Genomic DNA, 24,497 nt, shown 5'->3' on the forward strand with positions numbered 1-24,497 from the left:
CGTGCAAATTCAAGCCTACATTTTGTAATTAGGGGTACATTCAGTAGAAATCTCCCATCAACTTCAATGTAAACATTTATCTTCAATTAAATGTATACCTATTATACCTTTAGAATTAGAAGCTTTCATATATCATTCATTAAAGTACAAATGTAGCTCCAACTTTTGCAGCCATCAAATCATAGAGTCAATTGGTATTACAAATACATGCTATTTTAAATCTGTGCATTTGTGATAGAGTTTTCAGTACTAGTATTTGATTTGTAAGGCACCATATTGACTCAAAAGGGTATGGACGATTTTTATATCAATATCCTTCGTAAACGCGTTCTATGTCCATACAAAAGTACTGAATTAACAAAACATGAATTATGGCGACAGCTATGGAACGCCACAGCTGTCTTATGTGGAACTCTGATATTACGTTTATGTAGTTCTGTTATTACTTGATGATAGTTTGTCTTGACATAATATGATTTTCACATTACGTAATGATGTTTTGATATAACTCAATATGGAAAAGTCATTATTTAATGATATTCCGATATTACATGATATGGTTTCGTATTGACTTGATATAGTTTTGCCATTTCTCGATGTTGTTTCACCATTGTTTAATGTGGTTGTGTCATTAGGCAATGTGGTTTTAACATTACTTGATGTGTATGTGACTTGACGTAATGTAGTTGTTTGATTACATGATGTGGTTTTGTTATTTCGTAATGATGATTTGCCAATTCTTTATATGGCTTTAACATTACGTAATGATGTTTCAAAATTTGACGATTTTACACTAAATGATGTGTTTTTTCAGTATTTGTTGTGGTCATGTCATTCTTTGATGTGGTTATCCCATTACTACTACGAGGTAAAACCACGTGACCATTTTGCAAAAAATATGTTCTATTTTTAGACCGATTTCCATATGTCGTTTGTGTAATGCGCTTTGGATGAGTACCGCTATCCATTAAGTTAAAGTTCAAATTAAAGTTCAAGTTGTTGTTATTTGGTATGAAAAAAAGGAACGACAGACAAAAATAAGAAAAAAAGTACTAAAAAATTAACAGTAATTCGGACATATTCCAAACCATTTGGTCCTGCCGTTTTTTCCTTAGTTACATTAACCGGTACACTTAACGGAGGAAAACATGTTTTTCTGTAGTTGTTTTTATCTTGATCTCAAAGAATAACTCCTATACAAGTTTTATAACAATTCATGGAGGTTTACAAATTTTGGACTTCAACTTTAAATTTGAGTCACCTTTTGGCGTAGAGTTCGAGGTCAACCCTTATTTGGGTCTCATTTAGATTAAGATTAAGAGTTGAAATTCGAGTTATATCAAATATGAGTTCTATTTTTTTTTTTATCGTGGATCAAGGGCTTTTGCTCGACCTTCCAAAAAGAGGGTTCAGTGGTAGGTATGCGTACAAAAGATAAACAATTTTACAGCATACAAAACACAGCATAGAAATTGAAATAAAGTTAGATGTGGTGTGATTGCCAATGAGAAAATTATCCACTATAGTTTAAATGCAGTGGATGCAAGCAATCATAGGCAACCGTACAGCCTTCAACACACCGTATAGTCGGCTACAAAAGACCACCACGTGAAAATGTGAAACAATTCAAACGAGAAAACTAATGGTCTAGTTTATAGCTAAACAATCTACGAATAAACAGCTGCCCATGAGCGCATAATACGCCCGTCGTCTTGTGTGTGAATTTTTATGCAATAATTATCAATAGTTTCTGACATACGGCGCGACATACAAACCCCCCCCCCCCCCCCCCTTTACTCAATAACTCAAAAAAAAAAATTTGAATCATCACCAAAAAGTATACAGATCTTAAGATTAATATAACTAAGAAGTGTGTAAAGTTTTAAGCAATAATCATAATTTGTTTTTGAGATACCGTGCGACATGTGAAAAAAATACACACACCTGTTTAAGTTACTAAGTCCCGTAACTCAAAAAGTTCTAATCATATTTTCACCAAAAAGTATACAGATCGTTTGACCATCATTAGAAACAACTATGTTAAGTTTCATGAAATTTGGATACGGCGTTCTCAAGTTACGGTGCGACATGTTTACGCCGGACAGACAGACGGACAGACGGACAGACGAAATTGTATACAATAATACGTCCCGTCAAAATTTTGACGTGCGTATAAAAACAATTATGACACACATGAAACAACGAAAACCATTGAACTATAGGTTGCTGACTTGGGGCAGGCATTTAAAGAAAGTGCACGCGGCGGAGTTTAACATGTATGTAAGCGCTAATCCCTATCCTAACCTAGTGTATCATAGCACAGCATAAGAAAAAAATGTTAAAACAGTTTTGATTGGCTCAACTAAATAGATCAGTATGACTGGGTAACATAAATCCATCAGCGTGATCTCGGGTGCTTTGGAAGGGTAAGCGGATTCTGCTTTACTTGTGGCACCTGTCGTGTTATTCTTGAAAGTACAAGCCCAGTGATTTGGTTTTTTTTTTGGTAGTTTACATTCGAAGAATAGATGACGGTATTGTGGTTACGACAACTGGAACCTATTCGTCGTCACCTGTGAAACAGATATTTCAAAAAGTATTTTTTTTAATAATACGTGGTATATCAGAAACTGCAATTAATAAAAAAATATTTAATATTCATATGTTCAAATGAACATACACGCTAAAATAAAACCTGGAGAATCGTTATTTTATAGAATTGATGCTTTGTTGCTTAGCACCCCCGGTTAATACTTCGCTGATTTCTCTTCTCGATTCAAAAGGAGGCAACGTGTCAATCAATTCATCATACAACTAAAAATATTTAGAATTTCCAATAACAAGCTGTGTGATTGTCAATCTAACATTATGCTCAGAATATGCTGTCAAAATAGAATTAAAATTCTGTACGACAGAGGCGCGTTTCGTCTACAACAGACACAGTTCTGTAAACAATTAATTTATAATTATTAAATCAATGATAATTCATGTCAATACAGAAGTGCTGACTACTGGGCTGATGATAACCTCCGGGAGTTGGCAACATTAAAAAAAAATTATGCTTGATGTATGTGTATCCAATATATGCATTGTTTCTCTTTCTTATTTTCGAATATATGACGATGTTTATTTGCACATTTTTTTACACAAAGGTATACACAATCTACTCATTATAAAAGTTCTGCTTTATGATGCACGGGTTGAATTCTCTCAATCAGACGGAGAAATCTTTTGTGAATAGTTTTTGATCCTAGATCATTCATTTAGTTTAAAAAGCTTCTTTTTTAAACAGTCAGTGGCACTGAGGAAAGGAGATTCTTGTAAAATTTAATTAAATAATGTATTTCGGATGTAGTTATTGTTTATTTTCTTCGTAGGTTTAAATTTTAATAAATGATGCCAATAATGAGTTGAATAGAATTAAATATTTAGTAATATTGACAATACATTTAGTGCTAGTTCAAGTGTTTTTTTCTAAATTAGTCTGTTTATTTCCAGTAACAAATTTATGCTTCGTACATTTAGTTAACTACTAGTAACAGACAGTGATTGTGCAGTGTTATAACCGAGTGGATTATATTCTAAATGATTATTTTGCATGTTTTGGATGTAGTCTAATGGAAAAATTAAGTGTATTCTCCAGTGTGTTTTTAATGGTTATACAATGTGCAATTCGAAAAATCCATAAATATCACATCTCTAAATACAAAAGTCTACCAGGAACTTGCTCTGAACTATTGGTATTTTTGTTTGATGAGATCATGGTTCCTTATTGTGTAGTGAAGATGACAAAACTTTTGATCTTATACCCCAGCAACCAACCCTACAGACCTAATGTCATCATGGTCATAGTGCACAAACAGTTCCAATGTAAAGATAGTCTGTTGCATTAGATAGAATGGTTAGAGAGGAGTTTTAGATCTCATAATTATTAGGGACTCTCCCGTTCCATCACCGCCATACAGACCCCAGTGAAAAACTGAAACCGTGGTGCACAACTACACAAACAATACAGTGTATATTAAGTTTGTTGTAGAAGTTTCACTTGCATAGAGTGGTTAGATCCTACAAATGTTACAGACGACGGACGTATGGACAGACGGACAGAAGGACAGACGGACGGACGGACATGTTGAATATTATATATGGCCGCTCTGCTGGTAAAAAGATGGCCAATATATGTTACACAATTAACAAACAAAAAAAACAATCTCAAGTTCAATTTAAAACTTCCTTGTAAACTTTTGTGGGTAAAAATGTTGACGTTTTTCATTTTGGTGGTGGCAATAAATTTAGCGGTTGTTGCACTTTATGTGAGATATCATTTTGATGATGACAATACAGTTTGAAGGTTGCTGCACTCTAGTGAGAAATCATTTTGATGAAATGTGTAATATTAAGAAAAACATATTATAAAAATGTGTAAAACAGTTCACCTCACAAATTACAATACTGAACCTAAACTTGTAAACTTGAAACTTATTAAATTATTTATTAAAAGTTATATTTAATAAGTTACAATCTTTTTTTTTTTCATTTAAAATTCTTATTGACGCGGCCAGATGCAAAATTACTTAAAAAATCAATGTAGTTCATTAAAAGTTTTTTTTGAGATAAATATTTGATTGTTTATTAAGTTATCATCCCCTTTTATTTCATTTACACAATATTCCTTTTGACAAGGTCGGGTGCATTAGAAATTTATGATGAAACATAAACTGAATTTATAGAAGTAGGTAAGTTCATAAAAATGGCATTATAATTTATTGGATACATCCAACATGGCGACCAAGGAAATCAAAATAAGAAGACAAAAGAGACATACTATGAAAATAAAATACACTCTTTTTATAAAAGGTGTAGTACATATAGAATGTATATCAAATATATCTAAAAAAAACAAATTGGAAATGTAGTGTAATATTATTAATAGAGAAGAATATTGTACTTGAAGAATAAAATAATTATTTAACATAGTTTTCAATGAAGACACATTGATTTGACTTATTCGATTATATTTCACTATTTCTTTTTATTAATTTTCCTCTGGCAATATATAAAATTTACTTAATTTACTATTTTCTCTAAATTCAGAAATAAAATTAAAGATAACAAATGTAATTTACTTTTAAAATATTCACGTTTTGATTTTGTGATTTTATTGCTAATAAGATTGTTGTTTTATGACACGTGCCCATTGCATAATTAATCATTAAACGTTAGTGCAATTAAATTATGGTATGGACACTCTGCATTTAACATGCTTGTGATTGTCTTGGGTATTCCAAGGCTGCAATACTATAACAAAATCATAAAAAAACTAACACAATTAAATATTTGCATCTATATACAATAAATGTACATCCTTACTGCATCTTTTGTAAAAGTTTATTAAAATATTTTTTTTCACTAAATTATTGCTTAAAATCTTTCGTAAAAGAAAAAAAAAATGTATGAATTTCTTCATTATTTAGACTTGAATAGTTTTTTTTCTGTTAAATAAAATACATTTCACGTAGAGTCAGTGAGATAAAAGGTCAGTTCATTTGCTAAATTTGTAAATAAACCAACTGACCGACTTCCTCAAAACTACTTAGAAGGCAAGGTAATCTTCTTCCGTGAAATGTATCCCGTCATGAGCTCGTATTCCTTTCGATAAATATTAGTTGATGACTTGAAATGTGTACAAAATGATTTTCAAGAGCAACGCTTTTCATCATTTTGTTCACTATCTCTCGGCGAACTATTTGCTCATTGGGAGTGCAATGCCAATGAATAGACCGCTTCATAACAGACATGAATACCACTGATACTCCCCTCGAAAGACAAGCATAAATGAAAGTTTGTTGTCTGTTCTGAAGGCAGCTTTATCAAAAGAATATTTGTCACAATCTAGCAATGTAATATTGTTTATTAATCAAAGTTTAAAAGTCAACAATATGTGCTGAAATTAGAATTTCGGATGTCATTCGTGTATTCCAGGTGTTATTCGGATAATGACGCGTCATTCGGTAGTTCGGGTAACCCTCTAGAAACAGTTCAAGTCCCCATTCATTATTTATGAACCCTTTTGGATTCGGCGTCCGAATTTATCATGCCCATTTAGCTAAAACGGGGGGCGTATGTTGGTCAACAGTGCAACCCTACACTGTAAGCATTACTTTTCAGTTCACTTGAGTTAGCTGCTTATTTATAAAGTTTTTCCTTGCTTCGAAAATGTCAAATTAGTTGTCATGAATGTGTTGCAACCTGAAACTACATGTGACATATACTATTGGTGTCGGTATCGGATTCGACCCGGAACTTGTTAATTATTGGTAATATTAATTAGATTAATTGGAGAACAGAAGGACCTGGAAGTGTAATTTTTAATCAACACCATTGTCCTATATTAGTTATATATAAAGTTGATTTCCTTGACTTGTCGTTTTTACGTCATGACTGCTAACAAAGTTGACCTCGTTTTTTTAGTATAATATATTTCAAAGAAGTAAAAAAAGAAGTAGCAAAGCGTTTCTGATACACAGATTTAAATTTAAGTGACAGTGACAAATTTTAAGGGCTTGTGATTTCACATCCTTACTATAAAATGTGTCGCGTTTCAAACTATAAGATTAATAAAGACAGCGTAACTATCGGGCTGATATCCAGTTGAAATAAAATAAAAGAAAATGGACTTTTTTTTAAAGACGGTACAGATAGCCAAGTTGGTATATTTGAATTGTTTACATCTGTTTCTATGGCCTATAAAAGTTCAATGTAAGTGCATATATATGAATTAGGATTCTTTGCACCTTGTATACGTGTTTGTACTTGAATTATAATATGGGATTTCGAGATATTTGTAAATTTTTAAATTAAAGACAAATGGTCACAAAACAGTAGAATATGGTAGGTGCAAATACATGTGGATCTTTATATACATAAGCATAAATTTCCTTCGAAAAAAAAAATCAGAAGAAAGATAACTGATTGCTCTATTGAAAGCAATAATTTATATCTCTGGCCCAAGTAACAGAAAAAACTCAAAACATGGGCAATAATCTTATCAAAAAGAGGAAACCGGGTACACCTTTTTACGCTTAGACAGAGTGTATTTGTGCATCTTTTTGTGCATAACTTAAATAAAATTCCTTTTTTTGTGTGTGTAAACTAGGATAGGAAGTCTTCAACCTTTGAATTTTTTTTTCATTCTGCCCTTTCACGAAATACTTCAATACTTTTGAAAATCCACCCTGACAACCAATCACACAATAGGTTTAAGTTGACAAAAGACCTAAACGTACATTAAATGATGCTTTATAGCTGGATTAATTTGCCTTTTAAAATACAACTGTCATAGAGGGGACGTAATGATGCTATGTGAATAAATTTATCGGTTTTCAAGAGATAAATTGACAGAACGTCATCCCTACCATGGCTTCCATTTTCACGTTACTAATTATAAGTTTTATCATTCAGTCATGTGATTGGTGTTTTATTATGTGTGGCTAATTAAGACCATACAATTGAAAAAAGGGGTATAATTGGGAGATAATTGGGACAAAAAATAGTAGATTCCTTACTGTCTTGATTATATTGAAAAATAATTTGGAAGATAAATTGGTTTTATGAAAGTCCCTAAAAACTCTTCTTTATTCCTCCCATTTTAATCTCACTAAAATAACCGTTACGTTAAAAGTGTGTGATGGCTATCTTGTTTTTTCTTCAATATTTAATAGAATTTTATATCAGAATTATCATGTTAATCATTAAACAAAAATGTATGACAATAGTACGGAATTTATTTCCCCCCTTTGTAAATTGTATTCTTGGTGATGTTGTTCCGATTTCTTTATAACAATTTCTGAAACTAATTCTTTTAATTATATTTTGAAACAATACTAGATTATTTCTTCGATATTTGCAATGAAATTCTTATTATCAATAGGTTATTCACTCAGCTTGCTTTTGTTTTTTTCTAATCAATATATTACGTGTACCTATAGTCGATAGAAATATACATTACTCAATGAAAAACTGATATCACAGCATGCAAAGGAATCACAGTTTGTAGTCGGTGTTGATACAAACAGTAATTGTATCAGCTCAACTCATTACACCCATAAACTTAATTATACGCGCACAAACATAATTCGATTGGGATAATTCACCATTTTTACATTTTAGCTATACCTTTCGTACAACGGAATTGTCTCATAAAATATGCAATGAGGTTTACTATTATAACGTCTTTGATAAGCTTACTATTTTTGCAGTAAAAGAATTACATAAAAGAGATACCAATGTCTAATGAAGAACAGACGTTGAAAAGATATTAAAGATATTAAAACTCTAATGCGCAATTCGGGGGGCTTTCATGTGCCGTTTGCATGCTGGTTTTTTATATATCATTTCATTGGCAGTGGTATGTATTTTAATTTTTGGTGTTTATGCATATATAGTCAGATAATCATGCAAAACCTTGTTCATCTTTGCCCCTTCTCTTATTAATCAATGTGAGTTTGTCACGACATTATATAAGCAAGCTAAACTATTAAAGACAAAATTAGTCATTGATCGGGTATAGGATTGGATCCTGCATACCCATATTATAATGTTGTCCTTATTTAATATCTTCTCCTGTCCGGGACATGTTCCAAATTCTATATCTTATTCAAGCCAAAAGAATCATTTCCCCATTATAAGGCAACCAATGAGAACCGATATTTGCTACGTCATGATTTCAAGATGGCGTGACTATCGTATAACACTAAAACCTTCGCACCATGATGCAGAGCAACAACCAACAATGCTTAGCACATTTCTTAATGTGATTACTTAATGTTTGGCTATATATTATGATGTTTTTGCCGTGCCGATTCTAGTGTTCTAATTATAGGAAGCTTTAAGTGGGGCAACACTAAATGTAGATTTCGTGATTTTGGTATAAAAGCAAATTTAGGTTACCTGATCCTTCCCGTTTTTTTTTTCCTCGTGCAAATATGCACTTGAAGGCTTTTGACTGTTGACTTTCTTGTTAAAATTGCCAAATCTTTTTTGTTTCAGAATTAATGTTGTTACGACGTGTAAAAACTATTTGTAATCTAAGGATCCATTTGCCTCATGAAAAGTTGACCTAAGTTGGATTTGGCTCTTCTTTCCATGTCACTGTTGGTCATATATAGTTCCGCCTGAAGTATTCATATTTTTAGTTGACTTCGATTTTTTTGGTTTACGAGTTCCTGATGAATGACTATTCAGAAACGCTCTTCAAATGCACCAACAACAATTTCATCCATATTCAAGGCGAATGAAAACTGAACATTAATACAATAGGTTGGTTCTGCGAAGTAGGCCGACCCAGGATGTACCGCAAAACATGTGACCTGCCACTGCCAATGAAGGTTTGCTGGATATTCAGGAAAGCGCTTCAGACACTCAGAAGTTATAAAGTGACCTTTTCATTCATTGGATAGGGTCAACCATTATGTATTGCAACAGGACACAAACGAACCATTTTAACTTGTAGAGATTGTGCCACTCTTTCTATACAAGACATCAGATTTAATTTCCACAATTCAACCAGACGTGGCTGCGTATTTATTCATCCAGCGCAGCCAAACGGACGCCACACTTCCGCAAATGATTTACTGCAGGAACGGGAGAATTCCAGAGATTACCATATGTTTCTACCGCAGTCAATCCGTGGGGTGATTTTCGTTGATCAAGTTAGAAATACATTAGAAACTACGGTTATATTTCCATCCAGCTAAGTTGACCCCTAAGATGTATTTTGCCATTTTTCCCACTTTTGATCATTAAGCTCCGCAAATATTTAAACATCTGTACATCCTTGACTTACAATTTTTGGTTAAGAAAGGTTTAAGATCTGGATTTAATCACCTCTAATTTTGGAGATCAAATATTTCCGCCCTGATTCGGCATACATATAATGTTGTTACAAAGCTGAAAGTACTGCATTAGCTGCCAAATTTTCATGTTCACCGATTTGACTCTAATCCTCATATTTAAATTATAACATACTAAAACGTATATCCAAATTACGAAAAGTACATAAGAAACAGTTTACAATGAATGGACTTGTTATTATGTATCAACATTTTTTGTGTATTTTAGACCAGACCGGATCTAATAAAAAAAGATAGACAGTCAAGCACGTGCAATCATATAATGACGATTTTTCTCGGTCTGTTTGATTTTAAAATGCGTAAATCGTCGCTTTAAATGATTTTTTTAGTGTGCCGAATCAGTCACAATTTATTATTTCGAGTGGGTTAAGGCTTCTGTTGAAAGTATATTCAGACACGCACTCCATATGTACCAAATTTATGAAATGTTATTTTCATTTTCTTTCGCTTGGTTGATAGTTCTACTGACGGACTGCTTGTCCATTGTGATATAATTAGATCAGTAGTCAGTGCCTCCTCGATACTGACATTAAGTATGTCATACCTTTCTTCATTCTCTGTTAATTTAGTAAGTGATTTTTACTTGCCTCACTACCACAAGCAAAAATTTCATGCATACTCAGGACGTCCCTATACAAGACATCCGATTGAACGTCTACATTCCTACTAGACGTGGCTGCGTTTTTATACATCCTGTACAGCCAAACGGACGCCTGACTTCAGCATAATATGTTTTACTATCGGAACGGGAGAAGTTCAGATATTATATCTATATGTTGTGAAGGTATTTATTGTTGTTGTTGTTGAGGAATACCTCTCATGGGGTCCATTTGTTAAGATGGGACTATGATTGTACTTGAGGATTCCCATATTGATAAACATGATGGTAATTTCCCTTCTCTCGTTTTCTAAGTTCTCCTACGGTTCTTGTAGGTAGAAAGATGTCTGGATATCTGGGGACTACATGTCGTTGTGGGACTCGCGCCTTCCGACCTTTCCAATGAAATAAATAAGACAACTCAATTTGCTGGTAGGAATTTCACAGTGCATAAAATCATACAGATTAACAATAAGTAACATTATCAGTTGACAATAACACATGTATTTCTGTTTCAATTATTGCTTAAATTAACTTGTGAACGGTATACTAATTACCTAGGATATTTATATGCATCACTGCAATACGCAAGAAGCACCTGCTTTTAATCTTGTTAAGTCCATCCTATCTATTATACATGGAGTGAATAACCTCATGAAACGCATTTACTATAATATTATATCTGAATATATATATATTTATATTAATTTAATTATATAATAAAAAATAAATATTTTCTGTCTTATTAATTTACAATTAATTTCCTTATTTTAATAATTAAAATGTATGCACCTAAACATTAAATAAATCTAACTTAGCTTTTTAATGAAATAAATAAGACAACTCAATTTGCTGGTAGGAACACGGATAACGGGCAGTAGACTTATATTTGTTTTTATAGTCACCATTGAATACCCGATATTCTCGTTTCCCAGCCGAAATTGAAGTTCATTTGCTAACGATGGAACGTGTTGCCAAAGTATTTATTGCTTCATAATATGCAAAATGTATTTATTTATATTTGAAAAGCATTTAGATAATTAGTCCTAAAATTAAATAAGATTATATTTTGAAAAGAATTTGAACTTCCGATCTTTATAATAAAAGATATTCAAAATGTATTCATTTATAATTGCTATTTTATTCATTCAATTATACATCAATCATTGTATCTCAGCTTTTTGATTAGTCATTAACAACATTATTGTGTGGCTTAAGTATAAATGTATATTCATGAGTCCGAAGCTTATTCATAACTTTGTGAATATGGTTATAACCTTGGATGTAATAGCAATTCCCCATACATCTGTCCTGCAACCTCTAACCTTCCGTACGCGTGCTAAATAACTAATTCAATAAGGTTCTTGACTTTGTACTATTGTTAATTGTCTTGTACCGAAGAGAATGCTTGTTATTCTTACGAACCATGTCTATTTCAGTTATGTGTTTTCTTCGTTTTCTTCTTATTGTATTTTCTTATATCAACTAATTATATTGCACCTACATTCCCTTTTTACTTTTGACTATCTTAATAAACTAGAAATATATTTTGTTTTTGTTTTACTAAGATCTATTTTATTTCAATTTCTAATTATTTCTAATAACGTCATAAATCCTTCTATTTCAATTATGTGTTTTCTTCTTATTGTATTTTCTTATATCAACGAATTATATTGCACCTACATTCTCTTTTTACATTTGACTATCTTAATAAACTTGAAATATATTTTTTTTTTGTTTTACTAAGATCTATTTTATTTCAATTTTTAATTATTTCTAATAACGTCCTAAATCCTTTCATAACATATACCGCAGTTAACCCTAGAGGTAATTTCTGTTGATAAATTTAGAAATATATTAGAAACTATGGTTATATTTTCCTCAAGCAAAGTTGACCCCCAAGTTCTATTTCGCCATTTCCCCCCTTTTGATCATTAAGCTCTTAACAGTATTAAGAATCATTTATACACCCTTGAATTGCATTTATTTTCAGGTTTTAGAGTTAGAAAAGCTTTAACATCTGAAGTTGAACATCTCTAATTTTAGAGGTGAATTATATTCCCCGGTGTCCGACATATTTATTATGTTCATGCGTTGTTTACGAAACATTCTGAGCAGGTATGAACAGGCAATTGGAGTCCTTGACCAACCTGTTTTATATTATTAATTTTTATCAAAGTTACAATATGTGCCATATTTGACTGGTCATTATCAATCAATATGGACTGTTAGGATTTTCACTTATATATGTAAGACTCTAAAGTGCGATGGGGACGCTAAAGTACGATGGTCACGCTAAAGTGCGATGGTCTGCGCTAAAGTGTGATGCCTCCATACGCTAAAGTCCGATGGTCCGCGAAAGTATAGACGTAAGAAACGTAGTTGGATTATGACGTTAACAGTCGTTTATACAAACCAAAAATGTACATGCCGGAAGATAAATTAAGAATATTTGATTAACAACTTTTAAACCAAATGTCCATGACTTTATTTCAAACCTAACTGTGCTTTGTCGGCTGAAGCAAATGTGTGTTGTTTTTTTCGGGTGCTGGAAGAAGGACTTGTGTCCTGCAGTTGACCATTTTACTATATAGATACAAAATAGTATACGCATAGGTAATGTATCTTGTATCCTGCTTCTATTGGGAGCGAACGAATACATTCGATTAAATCATTGTTTACGTTGCAGTTTACATTGCGATCCCCGTTAAAATATTGTCAATTTTATTGAAAAGTAACATTGGTAAAATAAAGGTACATGTTTTCAAGCGTAAATTATAAACAGTCGGCTAAAACATAGTTTGTACATTGTAGGAAAATAAAACATGTATGTGTACTCGCTATGAAAAGGGAGAAAGCTCGGCGAATTTCGCCTTTCGCTCGCATTTAAATTAAAGCTTATACAAATAAATGTTACTGATATTCCGACAATGATCGAATTTTGTATTTGTAATTTACAAAGACGACTGTAAGGGGAGGTGTTCAGATTATTGATAGACTGTGTGAACGGCAACCTACACCAATTATTCAAGTATTTAACATGTTTAATACTCCCGAATTGTTAAAAAATCATTTACAGGAAATATAGTATTTTGTGACACCTAAATTACCTTTTTAGCAATTATTACGTGGTCGGTCTTCTAAATTTAGAAACAATCACTTAAGACTACCGGTTAATTATAAATTAAAGCCTGTCACATATGTTATACCTGAGCATACTAGCTTTTGAAAAAAGACTATTTTTTAACATCCATGTAATTTAACGTTTTAAGCCCTCGAACCTTATCCTATTGATCTATCGCACTTTAGCGTGACATACCATCGTACTTTAGCAAACAAACAACCATCGCACTTTAGCTTGATTCACCATCGTACTTTAGCGTAGACCATCACACTTTAGCGTGACCATCGCACTTTAGAGTACCATCGCACTTTAGAGTCCTACATATATATTATAAAGAATATTTTCTACAGAAGCTGCTACAATGTTTTACCTTTGTTGTTACAAGTGGAAAGTACTGCATTAGCTGTCAAATTTGAATGTCCACGATTTGACTCAAATTATCCTATTTGATGTATAACATACTAAAGCGTATATCCAAATTATAAAAAGTCAAACATAAACAACTAAAAATGCATGGACGTGTTATCATGTATTAGCATTTCGTGTATATTTCAGACCAGACACCATATACTTAACAATGCACTGAGATGAGGTCCAAACAATGCAAAAAACATTTACCCAATATTAACAAAAGCTATATAAATAGACGGACAAGCACGTACAATCATATAATGACATATTTTGTAGGTCTGTTTGATATATCATAGTTTTTTAAATGTGTAAATTGTCGCTTTACCTGCTTAAGAATGAAAACTTTTTGTGTGCCGAATCAGTCAATTAAATTGTTCGTCATGGTGGCTCCCTTGTTTCACTTCAATGTTGGCATTCTGTTCTATTTGTGCGCAACCCATCTGCAAGTAAGAGTTGAATTGAAGGTTGATATTGTTTTAACGACTTGCAAGCCAACAATACATCAGTGATGTTTATGAGCTTATTTGGACAAAATTGAAGCAAACTTACTGCATGCTAATAGCGAACTATTATTTCAGTATTTCGCTTTTATAATTGCTTAAAACAAATCAAAATATGATATATGTGTATAACTTTTTAGCAATTGTCCCTTTATAATTTGTAATTGGATAAATTTGCATTACTGAAAATGCCAATACTTCCAAATGGATTTCTAAAATGTTTAGCAAATATCCATGACAAAGCTATCAATCAAATGTTATCGAGCCTATTTTCTAATCGATGATAAGAATGTAAGAACAAAAAAAATAATCAAATAATGCATGAAAAGGATACCAGAATTTACCAGAAATATTGGATAGTATGACTGACAACATGTTTTACCAAATTCAGATTCATGATACAGGCACTATTTTGGTAGGGTTAAGCATATTTAATGAGCAAACAAACACCCCTTCTGCATACAAAACACATCTTTTCTAAAAGTAAACACAAACTTAAAATCTCAACATTGTTATTACTATATTGAAAAGGAAGAACGGCACACGATCTGGAAATACTGATCGAAATGTGTCCATGGCTAAAGGAATGTACCCACGGAAAGCACCAGCTTCTCGTTGAATATTGCATTTCAAGAAAAAAAAGATGATGTAAGGAACTGTTCTTACAAGTTTCTCATGAGATTTAATGAACTCTGAAGAAAAACATAATTTAGTAGGAGTACATTTACTAGAAGCTCATAAAACACAGGATTTATAAAGATTTTTGTGTAATTTATGTAGATAGTAGAAAGCTCTAGACGCGACACTGTGGGTTTACTGACGATTGAGGATGGTTATTTTCTACTATGTAGATTACGTGTAAGTCTTTATCTGTTGAAATAAAAGTTTAGAATTGAAATATCTACACGTTAAACATCGATATGATAACTATGACAAACAAACTTATCATTGTTTATCTCCCTATCAGATGGGTCTTAAGCATATTTATTTTTCAATTCAATTACTAGTAGTTTATATTTTATTCAAGTTGCAGTTAGCTGTTGTCAGTCTCTGTGTGCATATTTATCTTCCTACTATTTCTTATGTTTGCCATTCAATAATAATGACTTAATGTAAGTGTGTTCATGTTCAGCGGCAAATTATTGCTTGAACCACAATAATTTGAAATATGGTTAAATATTGTATTCCAGCAGACCTGCAAATTGATTTTAGACGGAAAATACATTTGGGTCCCTTGAGAAGGAATTTCTTAACTTATGTGTCATGAATGATCGCCAAATTTCCAATAACGGTAGATGATTGATACATGGTTTGGAACATGTTATATAAAGATAAATCAGTACAAAGGTGATGGGTTTCAATTTGGTGACTTTAACCCGAAGTACATCGAGTAATTAGTATATAATTGTCACCTTCTTTCGTTTCCAAAAGGTTGTGATAGAAATTGGATTTATATTTTCAGACACCACCACAGTGACTGCTGAAATTCACGAAAATGTTGTTTTAACATGGAGGACCGGTTTCACCAAAAACGATGACTTTGTTGTTATGGACAACAACAATAAAGTAGTGTATCAATCACAATTTGACAATATACTTTATAATCGTAAAGATAATAAATACAATTTTGATAACATAACAACAGATGAAAGCACAATAAATATAACTGTTATTAGTGTGAACACAACAGATGCTGGGCTTTACCGAACAAAAAAAGGTGAAAGTGTGGATGGGTGCTGTTTATTAGTTGTAACGGGTATGATATCAATATTAATTAAAAAAAAACAGGGTAGAAAATCAACTTGTCAACAACTAGAAATAACTTAATTTTCCGATGATCCTTATTAATGAAGGTTCAAATATTGAAAAATTATACGCTACCATACTAAAAACCAATAACATGTAAATGTATATGACTAACCCTGTTGATATTTTAAGAAATTTATTAATACTGAGATCTAATTCCATATGGAGCTAACAAGACTGTGTTCGTTTCTTCCTGAAACAAAATAGAAATATCATCTTAATACGAGAAAAAAAAAATAACAAGAGGCTCTCAAGAGCCTGAATCGCTCACCTGTATTTAAGAGGAGAAGATTTTTAAATGTTAGCAAACTTGATGAACAAATTGTGTAAAATTGTCTTTAAAGGGCAAAAACTCCTTAAGGGTCAATTGACAATTTTGGTCATATTAACTTTTTTGTAGATCTTACTTTGCTGAACATTATTGCTGCTTACAGTTTATATATATCTATAATAATATTCAAAATAATAACACAAAACTGCAAAATTTTGTTAAAACTACCAATTCGGTGGCAGCAACCCAACAATGAGTTGTTCGATTCGTCTGAATATTTCAGAGCTGATAGATCTTGACCAATTGAACAATTTTACCCCATGTCAGATTTGCTCTAAAAGCTTTAGTTTTTGAGATATAAGCCAAAAACTGTATTTGACCCTTATGTTCTATTTTTAGCCATGGCGGCCATGTTTGTCGATGGATACAAACTTCGGATACAATTTATAAATAAGATACCCTAAGGAACATTAAGTTAAAGTTTGAAGGTAATTGGCCCAGTAGTTTCAGAGGAGAAGATTTTTGAATGTTAGCAAACTTGATGAACAAATTGTGTAAAATTGTCTTTAAAGGGCAATAACTCCTTAAGGGGTCAATTGACAAATATGGTCTTATTAACTTTTTTGTAGATCTGACTTTGCTGAACATTTTGCTGCTTACAGTTTATATATATCTATAATAAGATTCAAAATAATAACAAAAAACTGCAAAATTTTGTTAAAACTACCAATTCATTGGCAGCAACCCAACAATGGGTTGTTCGATTCGTCAGAAAATTTCAGAGCTGATATATTTTGACCAATTGAACAATTTTACCCCATGTAAGATTTGCTCTAAAAGCTTTAGTTTTTGAGATATAAGCCAAAAACTGCATTTGACCCCTATGTTCTATTTTTAGCCATGGCGGCCATGTTTGTCGATGGATCAAAACTTCGGATACAATTTATAACCTAGATACCCTAAGAAACATTTAGTTTAAGTTTGAAGGTATTTGGCTTAGTAGTTTCAGAGGAGAAGATTTTTGAAATAGTTTACGACGACAGACAACGACAGACGACGGACGACGACGGACGCCAAGTGATGGCATTAGCTCACATGGGGCCCTTCGGGCCCCGGTGAGCTAAAAATGGATAAAAGTCTCAAACGACCGGAATGCACGGAATACATTTTATTCTGTAAATTTTACTGATTATTACTTTCAGCTCAAATCTGAAAAAAAAAGAAAAAAATTAATTTCTCACATCATATTACGTAATTGCTGGTACACAACACAAATTTAGTGTAATATTTAAAGAAGGTTCAAGGACATGGGAAGAAAACTATACGATGAAATAAGCACCTTTTATGAAATATTTACAAGTTCGGAAAAATAGATAAAAAACACATTCCTCTTTTCATCCCATAATGACAGGTGTATAAGTTCAACTTGTATGCACTGCTGCTGTGATAAATCAGGTTAAAACATGTAGGATAAATAGATTACATAAAAGGAACATACTTTTTCCCGCCCCTACAACCATGCAATTTGTCCGATATCGTCGTACATACTAAATCAGAAATTGAATAAGTTCCTGTGGGTATATCTGTATTGTGTAGCTGTATAAACATTATATACTAAACTTTCACTGAAAACAGAAAATTATTTTAAAAAAACCTATCTTTGTAAAATTGTTACAATTTATAATGGTATATAATGTATTTTCAAGAACTCTATTGCACAACGACGTTTCTTATTTTTACATGTATATTATTTTTTACCTTAAACACCTATTTTGTGCCCTGGAGATATATACCTTCTTTTACTGGACAAATTCTGCAATTGAACGAGAGGCGGAATATACCAAAAGGGATACACAAACAACAGTTGCAAAACAAATGCTAGAAAAAGTCAAATGAGACATAATTAAAATATTTGACTCGGTATGATTTAAAAGATACCGTTATTATCTAGAGACAAACGAAGAAATGATTCTATTATAAATAGTTTTCGTTAAAAAAAACAGCATCTTGTCGTCGTCAGCTAGTGTAACACGTTTACGTAAAAAACACAATACGTCTCACAACCTTCAGTGTTTTGCATTCAACGACTTAACGAAAAACAAACGGAGAAATGATAAAAGATGACCCGACTCTCGTTCAGATATCAGGTTTTTATATGAAAAACGAAATCATAACATTTTGGTCATATTTTTCAAAGTAAAGAAACTAATGGACGCAAACGAAAACGGATGTGATGTTTTTTTCAATATGAGAAAAATATTTTTTATAATATACAATTTTCGTGCAACCTCAATTGAATAAAGGAAAATGAGTGGTTGTCTTTTATATATATATATGCTACAGTACCTAATGACAAACTATTTGAATCTCGAGGGCAATTAACAGTCTTTAGTAAGAGACAGGTGTATATTTAATATATTCATCTTTTAATCGGCGGGAATCTATGGAAGTGAAAATAAATTTAACATAAACTGTGCGGTTTCTGTCATGGGAAAGACATACGAACATGTCCTGGTGTATACCATGTTTGAACAATGTATGTTTACTCCCTGGATTTTACCTGGATTACTGTGGCGATCTTCAAGTTGAAAATATCTTTAGCCGCCTCGTAATTAAACTTTATAATTAATTTATACTATTAAACTGTGAGCTGTGCGCTTAGTAAGGATAATTTATTTTCCCATTCTGGTAAACGATGGTATTTACATTGTATCAATTACGGATTCACGTTAAAAGTTAAAATAAATACTATTTATCATCTTTCATATATGTAGGATTAAACTTCTTTCCATTCCAGTGTTCCACGTTAATACGATTTTTAAATATATTGATAGATTTTGCAGTAACTGATTTAGTTGACAGATTATTCTATTGATCAATGATCCTTTGTGAAAAAGTATGAAGACATTGAGTTGAATTACACCTCTTCTTAATTAATTTCCAAGGATGACCTCCAGTAGAATTTGTAGACAACTCAAAAATATTTTGCCATTTAGTATCATCTAAACGGTGTAACGCTATATACACTTGTAACATATCATAACGATCTCTTTTATACTCAAGTTTTGGTAGGCCTAAGGTTTTCAATCTTTCTACATAACTTAAATGTCTTATACTAGGTACCAGTTTGGAAGCACGGCGCTGTATCTTTTCAATTTTTCGTTATATCTTTCTTTAAATATGGTGACCACACTGTACATGCTGTAGTGGAATATTCCAACAACGGACGTATTATCGATTTATATAAAGTAACAAACATATCTTTTTCCAAATAGTCAAAAGAAATACGGAATAATGCCAAGACTCTCTGAGCTTTGTTCACACATTTAGTAATATGTTAGTCAGACTTAAGGTTAGGCTCAAATGTTACTCCTTTTCTTCAGTAACAGGATTAACCTGGACATAATTATCTTCATTGTCTAACATTGTGTATCTAGACAAGATATTATTTTAACAAAAGTGCATTACTTAACATTTACTTGCATTAAATGATAATTTCCATTTTCTAGACCAATCACATAATCCATTTAAATCAGCTTGCAATTCCTGGTGTTGTTGCTCATTAACTACGGACGAATAAATCTTTGTGTCATTTGCAAAAACTTTAACCAGTCCAGCAACTGCATCTGGCATATCTTTTATGAACGCCAAAAATAGTACGGGCCCCAGCACACTGCCCTGGGGTACTCCACTGATCACTCCAGCTCTAGATGAGTACGTATTATTAAGTCTAACCCGCTGGGATCTATTTGTTAAAAAACATTTTATCCAATCCAAAACTTTTCCTTGAATTCCTAGATTGTAGATTTTACCAATAAGACGCTCATGAGGCACAGTGTCAAAAGCACTACTAAAATCTAAATAAATTGTATTCACTGAACAGAAAGTATCTAACAAAGATAACCAATGATCAAGTACCTCAAGTAGTTGTATTGAACAGGAACGTCAAGGTCTAAAACCATACTGACAATCGGACAACATATTATTCTCTAATACATGCTTCATTAATTTGTCTCTAATTAGTGATTCACACACTTTACAAATAACACATGTTAAACTTACTGGACGGTAGTCACATGGCTGTTTTTTGTCACCTTTATTTTTAAAAATAGGCGGAAGTGTTGCATTCTTCCATTCTTCTGGTAAAACATCTTCTGATGCATGTGATTAGGATTTATTAAAACGTATACTTAATGGATAACTTATAGATTGTCTAAGTTCATATAATACTTTGAGGTGAAGATTATCGGGCCCTGCTGACCTATCTACGTGTAAACTGTTCAACTTTTTTAAAACATCATCAACAGTAACTGAAATATCTAAAATTACGTCTTTCATCTCTTTCGCATTTGGTTGTGCGTTTAAATCCTCTGTACGCGTAAATACACTACTCAAGAACGTATTAAGTACATCTACTTTTTCATTGTCATTTTTAGATAAAGACCCATCAGACTTCATTATGTTTCCAACACTAGTACGTTTTAATTTAGATTTGACATATTTCCTAAACGACTTCCAGTTAGTCAAAGCCTCTAATGATACCTTCCTTTCGTAAGATTTCTTGGCCTCAAGTATAGTGCTATTACAAAGATATCTACTGGACGCATAATTGGTATATGAAAGCTTTTGACCTTGAATGTTGGTTTCTTTTCCACGCTATACGCAATTTTTTATAGCCGATTTAGTTTTCCTATCCATCCACATAGGCGAATCAGTTAACTAGTTACTATGCCTCCTTTTTGGTACATTTTTAGCTTAGACTTGAAATAGCCCATATTTGCTCAACACTCTTGTCTTCAAATAAGACATCAAAATTTTCCTGATCTAGCTGATCTATAATAGCTTTATAGTCACCTTTAAAATACTGAAATCTTTCACTTGTATCTTGTTCTAAATTTAAATAGCAATTATAGTCAAAATGAATTACAACATGATCGCTTTTACCAATTAGTGAATCAAATACTAGAGAGTCACAATCAATCATATTCTCTTCATTTGTAAAAATCAAATCTAAACAACTTGGATTTTGACCTTCTCGAAATCGAGTTGGAGACTTCACATGTTGAAAAAGATAGTTATCTTGAATGCAGTTAAAAAATTTTGCAGCTGAATGTTCCTCGACTACAGATGACTCCAATCAATATCCTTATACTTATTCATTGTTCTTCAGTATATATGTAACTAATTAATTTTTGTCTTGAATATATTTGACGTCGGTGGTCTTGTGGTAAACAGTATATCACGAATGTCGGTTGAAGTCTTGGATTCGATCAAAAATCAAAAAAAATAGTTATGATTGGAATTAGCTGACGAGTCAAGAAATCAGCTGTGAGACAAAATAACAACGATTGTTTAGCCAGTCAGACATATATGTTTTAATTGGATTCAAGGTCGTTATTGACACCGTAAAATGATTTATGAAGAAACACGGTGTGGTTGTCAAAAATGAAATATGTAGGCCTGAACCTCAGTTTTTTTTTCTCTTCATTTTTTTTTTTATATTTTTCTCGAACTAACACTCTGGGTTTTAAGAAGAAATGAACGCTGTCAAATTGAATCTGTATAGAAATCAAACTCAATATTTATGAATTCTGCTTTAGTTCACAATAAAAAGGAACTTTGGAATAAATAATGTAATGGTACTAAGGGGTTCTTAATAAAGGCTCATGGGAAATATAAGTTTGACTTGATCATATTACAAATGAAGATTTAACTATGTGATCTAATAGTAACAGCACAATTGATTTTTTTTATGAAAAATCCCAGAATTTACCCTCCTGTTCATTTATCAATAAAATCATTATAATTTTGAGAGGTCCTTTGACTTTGGAAAGTTTTTATCATAATTTTGTAATTTCAATGGCCAAATAATCACTTTTTAACACATCCTTCCATTGAGGAAGACGTAATTAAGTTGTAAAATTTCCATGTGTAATTTGAACAATAAAATATATTTAAACTAAATACATCCTTTTGAACCACACTTAGATTTCAGAGACACATATACCCAAATTTGAAAACTTCCAGGTTATCCTCGTGATTTCTAGTTGTTACCACACTATTTTGATATGTTTTTTTTTTTATCATCTTATTAAATACATTTGGGATACATGTTAACTACTTTACAAATAAAATGTTTAACAGGAAACGTCTCTAATGCTTATTGAATTGTTGATAAATATTTTAGCTAAACCAAAGAATCCAACTTTAACCATTAATCCTGAGCATCCATTTGTCAACAGTAGAGTTACCGTTACATGTCTTTCATTGGTACAGCGATGGCCTGAGTATATACCGTCACATTTGTCGTATCAGTTTTTCAAAAATTTAAGAAATGATGCTAAAAACAATAGGTTAATAATAAACACACTTAAAAAGTCGGATAAAGGCATGAACATAGTTTGTCAGGCAACTGATGATAGTGGAAAAGTATCTAACATGAGTAATACGGTTACTTTGGATCCTTATTGTAAGTATAGTATAATTTTATAAATCATTGATGTCAATTGTTGTGAGATAGACATGCCAACTTCCGATGCCAGGTTGTCGGCTCTCCGAACTTTCCCGAAGTCCTGCATTTGATTGCCGAGTTTATGAGCTTCAGTCCTTGGTTATTATTTGACAGACATGCGTGTCATTTTAATGCTACACTCATTGTCTGTACAAGACTCGCATATGCTACAATATAATAAATATTGCTCTTACACATTGAAGGTTCTAAATATTGTTTTTTTTTTTATGTTTATTTGCCAACAAGCTAAGTTTTGCACAAAATGGAACGTGCTTATACGCAATACCGCCTTTATGTAGTGGATCAGAATTATAACGGTTATGATTATATTCAGAAACATAATAGTAATAATAACAAACTATTATATATTCGACATTTATTCAAACATATTAAGTAAATAGTCTTGTTTTGTTTTGTTTTACTTTGAAATGTGTATAACATACTAATCAATGATAGGTAGCTTACGTACTTAAAGCAGTTACAATGTTCAAAGCACAATCATTAAACTTTATATTTTAGAACTAGACGAGCATATATATCTTACACTTCTAAAGCAGCCGAGTTCATTTCCGGTTTATAATTCAGGTCTTGTTGCTGACAATATGGTTTTTATTTGTATAACGATTTGTGAACTTATTTTAGCATTTAGCCTTCTTGTCATGTGTTATCTGTCCTGCATCTGCATGCCTCCATTGATAAGTTTTTTTCCTCTTTTATTGTAATCATGTTTATCTTTTTAATTGAATTTTTTTTTTATGGTTTGTACCCAACATTATCATATGTTATTTGACTGATGTAGATGGTCCTGACAATGTTGTGCTGACACCTGGACACGAAGCTATCAATGTTACAGAAGGAACTACATTAGGCCCTATACGTTGTACTGCATTTTGCAATCCGAAATGTATATTCAAGTGGAAAAAAATAAAAACAGACAAAATTACTATAATTTCAAATGAGACTCAGCTTACTGTACCATCAATAAAGAAGAATCAGACTGGGAACTACCGTTGTCGTGTTGTTAATTCTTATGATAAAACCATATGGAACAGTACAGATCTTTCTGTGAATGTACAGTGTAAGTATTTTCCTATGAAATATCTACATAACAAAGGTCCTAGCTAAAAACCTTAAAATAGAATTGAGACAACTTTCAACTTACACTGTAGAAAGCTCCAAAGCATTTTTTTGTGTAATGGAGATAAAATGATTTTCTTTCTTACCTAAATCTAAACTGTATAGTGTAATCATTTATTCTTGAAATATTAAAACAATTTACATTTCAGTTTATTCAGATTGTAATGTTCGAATCGGTACGTTTCCTTACAATAGACTACAGTCCGCATTTTAAATGGTTTATTTTGT

General features: G+C 32.1%; 1 protein-coding gene and 1 long non-coding RNA gene across 4 annotated transcripts in view; both read left to right on the forward strand.

Moving 5' to 3' along the window:
• The window catches only part of LOC127702268 (uncharacterized), a 39,313-nt gene extending 23,038 nt beyond the window's left edge, over positions 1 to 16,275 (forward strand). The window contains exon 3 of the long non-coding RNA XR_007982349.1: positions 16,007 to 16,275. This is a non-coding gene — a long non-coding RNA (uncharacterized LOC127702268). The remainder of the gene's footprint in view (positions 1 to 16,006) is intronic.
• The window catches only part of LOC127702263 (uncharacterized), a 249,338-nt gene that overhangs the window by 194,552 nt on the left and 30,289 nt on the right, over positions 1 to 24,497 (forward strand). The window lies entirely within an intron of this gene.

This window comes from Mytilus californianus, unplaced genomic scaffold (assembly GCF_021869535.1).
Source record: "Mytilus californianus isolate M0D057914Y unplaced genomic scaffold, xbMytCali1.0.p SCAF_5, whole genome shotgun sequence".
NCBI lineage: Eukaryota > Metazoa > Mollusca > Bivalvia > Mytilida > Mytilidae > Mytilus > Mytilus californianus.